Raw genomic sequence first — 6,000 nt, 5'->3', positions numbered from 1 at the left:
GAAATTCAGTGAGATAGAAATTCAGTGAGATAGAAATTCAGTGAGATAGAATTACTCGATGTCTTTACATAATTTGCTAAATATCTTTTTTGCCTAAGAAATTCCACGTCCTTAGTTAATATTTTACTACTAAACTCTGAGATAAATTAGGAGACTATACAGGCTTGTTTCTCATCTGCTTTCTGGGTGTTTTTTTCTGTTTGTTTTTTTTTTTTTGTTTTTGTTTGTTTGGTTGTTTTTTTAATTATAAACTTCAAAGATCAGCTTCAAACCCAACTTCAACAATTCCATGGATAATGTTCTATCTAGGATGTTTCATGACAAATCAGCTTCATCAATTCTTGTATCTTTATAATTTTTTGCCAGTTGTGCATATGACTTAAATCCTCATATGAAAAGTCACACTTGTCTTGACATGTGAAAACTGGGCCCCAAGCTAGTGCTTCTATAAAAAGAGGTGAAATTTATGCCAATAAATAATTTTCTAAAGACTCTTCAGTCTGACTTTGATACTTCAGCTGAGTTCTTCAGAGTCTTATGTAAGCATGTGAACCATAGCAGGCGTACAAGGATCATGCGATATGTTAGAAAAACAGTGACAGTTTTGTTACTGCTGTTTATAGTACAACAACTTCAGTGCATCAGTATTGGTCACCTGGCTTGTGTGTTTACTAGAGTATGAAGCAGGGCAATGGCAAGGGCTCAAGCACTGCTAAGCAGCCATCCATGCATTTTTATTACTAGCATACTCTCTGGCATAGTTTTGATCTACTCCACTCCAGACAGTTCTCGGGAGTGGCTTGAGTCAACAGCATATGCTGGGATCTGTTCCCAATAGGCACTTTAGATGCTACTGTTCTATTTTGAGTAATTCTGGCAAGTGAATAAAAACTGCTGTGTTGCCAGCCTGAGAAACAGAGATTAGACTTTAGTCCATTTAATTTACTTTTTACTTCTCTAGAACAGTGTCAAACTCAGAAGTATCAGGGAATTATTTGGAAGCTATATAGTCTGTTTGCAGGGCTTTTTGAATCTGGTAGCTGTGGGATATATGTAGGATATTACCTTTGTCCATTTAGCTTTTTGAAAGTTTCTAGTGGCTTGGCATCCCATACAGGTTGTTCTCTAGGCCAAATGGTGTTTATCTCAACAGTGTGTTCACTGACCAGAGATCCTTAACTGAGAGCATTCTTGTATTAACATTTTCATAAAATAGAAAATGTTTTGAAATTTAGGTCCATTTAGGTTATATGGAGATCTCAAGAGTGAACATATGTTAGAATCCATATCCTTACGGTATCCATTTGGTTCCCATTGGAGTTCCAAAACTATTGCAGGAGATGCATCTTCTGCATGTGCTTGGAGAGTCCATCCATTCTGCCTCCCTGCAATCCAGATCCTGTCCAAGAACCTGAATGATATTACAAGATCTGATGTTTTTTTAAAACTTAACTTTCAAACATGACTGAAAACAAGCTCAAGGAAATGGAAAAATATCAGGAGATTCAAATAAAAGGCATAGTGATGTTTATTAGAGATCAGAAAGCTAGAAACACAGGTGTGGTAAAAAATATCATAATTGGAATAAAAGATTCTCTGTCTAATAAATTGGCTATCATTAATGCTGTAAAAAGAAACTGTATATTGTCGGTGGATATCTACAGATACTGTGTGATTGGATATGTCTAATTATGGAAATGCAAAGAATAAAGTTTCTCATCCTCTGCAATGTGTCCTAATGAAGAACACTGCTGAGATGTGTAAGCATAGTTGAACAGTGGATTTGGCAGCAAATATAACAAATCAGGCAGCACACAAACTACAGTAGTCAGGCAGCCTGAAATTAGTCTAAAATCTCTAAAGACGTGGAGTTTTTGAAAACAAAGCTGTATCCCTCTACAGACACAAAGCAAAATAAGTTGCCCTTACTGTGAATTTTGTAAGAAATGGCTTGCTGGAGGGCTCACAAAACAATATTGCTGAAGTTAGGCAGTATGAGTTTTGTTTCAAATTCTTGGCTTCAGAGCAAAAGCTGTAACAGGAACTTTTTATAACTGCCATTTCTAAATCTTGCAAGGCAAAAAGGTAGTAATTTTCCCCGTTATATTGCACAGTGCTAATCAACCCTTTGGAGGAATTGAAAGTTAAAAGAATTGGTAATCAAGACAAAAAAACCCCAGAAACAATAATACCAAAGCAAATTCAATAGCTAACTCCTAAGTGAAACAAAAGTAAATTACGATTAGATAGAATGCGGTGAGTTGGTGTTAAAGTGTCAGACTTGTTCAGTTTCTGATACCAGTGGGTAATGGAAGGTGGGAATGCAAAACCATGCCTGTGCTCATAACTTAGAGAGTTTTTGTGAAGTGATGACAAGGGAAATTCTCAAAAAATGTGCTTCAGGATTTAATAGCACACCTTGTAGCTGCAAAGCCTTTTTCATCTCCTGTCTTCTCCTGTTAATGTCATGCAAAAAACCCACCCTTCATTGCTATTATGTTAACATACATTTATGAATTTTAAATGCACTCTGGTTGTTTGAGTGGCCAGTCATGAAGTATAGAAAAACGAAATGATAGAAGGGAAACATGCAAACTGCTGTAGTTGTGATGCTTCATTAAGGTTCCTGAAATGAGAACATTCATGAGAACTTGACTTTGAAGTCCTTATCTGTAAAGATGTTTTTCAGAAGTAGTGCCAGAGTGAACTATCTAGTCAGAGAAGGTCTTTTAAGATATAATGAACTATATACTTGCAGCTGTTTCAGCTTCCATAGGAGTAAACACAGGATTACATAAACAGGATGTAGACACAGGCTGTCCTATATTTGGATTCCTTATCAGTCCTGTCATGTGCACTACTCTTACATCATCAAAACAACCAAACAACAGGTTAGTAGAAGAAAAACACAGAAGGACTACTGGTTTTATGTCAGAGTATTGGCTGTACATCAAAGTAGAAGATGTGCTGAAGTACCCAATACCGCTGTAGCTGAGAGGCACTTTTATTATAAGCATCATTTTACAGGCACACGTGACTTGCAAAATTCTTTCAGCTGACAACTAAGATGTTTATTTTCAGCAAAAAAGTGGGGTTTTTTTCAAAATGTATGAGAACTGATTTTGATATATGAGTTGTGATACCTCATCAGTTGAGACCTTGAAGTTGAGACCTCATCAGCTGAGACCTTCATTGAAGCTTTAAACTGCGCTTATGTGTTCTCTCTGTTCTCCTTCTGTCTTGTATTTGAAATTTTTCACTTTACAGGAAGATTCTAGTTGCTGTTTCAGAAGGCCCAGCCTGAGGCTGGAGCTTTAAGCTAAAATTTTATTTTCTATATACTAGTAATTAGAATACTGCGGAGAAGAAAGATACCATTTTCAAAGTCTACATTCAATGCCACATATGCAACCCCTTTGCTCTCCACTGGTTTGTGTAGTGTTGATTTATTGGCAAGGGATCAATCAAAATTATTATGTACAAAGAAGGGTGGTATTTTTTTTTATTCTCTTCTGCCTGTGCTGAAATTAAGCACTTTGAAACTTTTGAAAACTTAGAAAAGCACTTTTACAACTTTATTCAGTAAGATGAGCAAGTCTCACAGGCAGATAGGTGTACATTAAATTAACTGAGTAAAAACATTTTTTCTATTTGTTTTTTTTCATCCTAAGAGAAAAGATATTTTAAATATTTCACTCACTAGTGTTACCTAGTCTCTAAAGCTTACATACTTTGTTTTCCACTGGTATTTTTAAATGATGCAAAAGTTAGTGCTCTTCAATCATATCCCTGCAATCAATTACACAAGAATCTCATTCATTAGGTGGCTAAGAAAAGCTTTGTACTTTAGACTGTGAAATGATGGTGACTGAGAAGGATATAAGAGAAAATTTATGTTTGTATCTCTACCTTTTTTGTAGAGAAAATAATTGAAATTTAGAGCCTATTTATATACAAATGAAAAAAACCTGAAGCTTTCTGCACTGAAATATCAATAACTCATTTTATATAGCCGAAGTATTAGCCACTGCTTATAGAGCATTAAAATAAAACACTTCAAGCAGTTTGTGCTCTATTTTTCAATCAAAAGAAAACATTCTACATTGTTGATTAGTAGGCTGGGACTCAACTATACAACTTGAAATGTATTTCTTTAATAAAAAATGCAATGGTGTGTCTAACGAAAATCAACAACAAACACTGAACAAAAAGGCATAATAAAGGGGAAGTGGTAAGTCTAAAACAGGTGTGTAAACCACAGGAATCTAGACCTGTGGTTGCAGATCCCTGATGTATGTTTCTCTTTATGTTTTATTCACAGATAGTACCTTTTTTTTTCCTGTGAGCACTGCTCCATCTGCATAGGGCAAGTACATTGCTTTACATTGCCACTTCCACTGAAAGGCTTTGGTCTTTTTAAAGTGGTTTCGAACATTCTGTTACCTAAATGGGCACTGACACATTTTTGCCAATGAAGGGGATATTGCAGTGGGGTAGATTCTTTATCAGATGAACTGTAAACCAAGAAGAATGCATTTCCAAAAGAAATTCTTTACCTCATACAATTCATAGGTTTCATGAAGAAATTACTCTGTAAAGCTTTGTGACCTGTACTGAATCTGGAGCCAGACTAAGAATCATAATAGTCCCCACTGACTCTAAAATCTGTGAGCTTTACAGATTTTACATTTAATGCAAGTCATGAGCAGTTTGGTACCTGGTGTTATCTTTGTCTTTTCTGCTTCATGTTGAATTTGAACTTATAACGTGGAAGTAAAGACCCTGTTGTCAAATGTCTGTGTCCTGTATTCAACAACATGGTATAAAATTAGATATTTTGCTTCAATTTTTGTATGATGCATATATGACATCTATATAGAATGCTACAGTTTCCAAATAAGCCCTGAGGAGTCTAAGCATAGTCAAGTGTAAATTACTTTTAACTAGAATGACTAATAATAGCAAAACAAGATATTGTAGTGATCTTAATGGTTACTAGAAACTGTAATGATTAAAACTGACATGACCTGAATGTATCTATACAAATGTGTTTAAATTCACAATATTTTGTAATATTGCTCGGCCAAGTAATTAAAAAAAAAATCTACTAGAGAACAATCCAACTTTTTCAGCTCTTGAATGCTAAGAATTATATCTAAGAAAACTGTGGCAAATGGGATTCTGTATTAAATCTGCACCTGCACATATGCTTTTGAATGGTACTTTAACAACCTTGTTTGAAGTATGGACATTTGGCTTCATTCATATTTGGCACTAAGGCATGATCATCTCTTGGAAGTGAGAAATATTTGAATGAGATTAAGAAATTCATCACTATTTAGAAACGGATTAAGATAAAATGGGAATAACATAATGAGGATGGTGTTGTCATTTGACAACATTTGATCCAAGGCAGTTAAATTACAATGTGCCTTTCTTTATGAGGCAGTTTTGTCAAGGCAAATATTGTTAGTTTAAGGTGAATTGTTCAGAAATTTAAATACATCCATCTTTGTTTTGAAATTAAATTGCTGCTGCTTCTAACAACAGAATCGAGTACCTTGTGCTTTCTTGTGAAAAACAAAGCGTATGAGAATATATTAAAGCAAATTAATTACATCTGGTGAAGTAATTTTCCCTTGGAAAATGCTTATTTTACACAATAGAAATATTTCTCAAAACTGTCAATTCTGTCAAAATCGTCCATGGAAGTCATGGAATCAGTAGTAATAGCCAAAAAAACAGAAATGCCATTTTGCAAAACATACGGGCATTTGGAAATCTGATTCCATTTCAGATCTGATGACATTCAAGTGTTTTCATGAAAAAACAGCACAGTATTTGAGATACAGATTTACGTCTTTGTAACAATTGATGTGGTGCCAGAATCATTCTTCCATATTTTTAATGAGTGTCCCAATAGCAACTAGTGGTTCAGTTGAAGAGAGTCAGACTCAGTCTTCTTCCATCTCCTGTTAAGTTTTTATAGGAATAAACTTA

At 34.8% G+C, this 6,000-nt stretch overlaps 1 protein-coding gene across 4 annotated transcripts in view; it reads left to right on the top strand.

Annotated features, from left to right (window-relative positions):
- Positions 1–6,000, top strand: part of PRKN (parkin RBR E3 ubiquitin protein ligase) — a 704,427-nt gene that overhangs the window by 169,183 nt on the left and 529,244 nt on the right. The window lies entirely within an intron of this gene.

This window comes from Corapipo altera, unplaced genomic scaffold (genome assembly GCF_003945725.1).
Source record: "Corapipo altera isolate COAL_440 unplaced genomic scaffold, ASM394572v1 2b, whole genome shotgun sequence".
Classification (NCBI taxonomy): domain Eukaryota; kingdom Metazoa; phylum Chordata; class Aves; order Passeriformes; family Pipridae; genus Corapipo; species Corapipo altera.
This window is presented reverse-complemented; position numbering and strand designations above follow the sequence as displayed.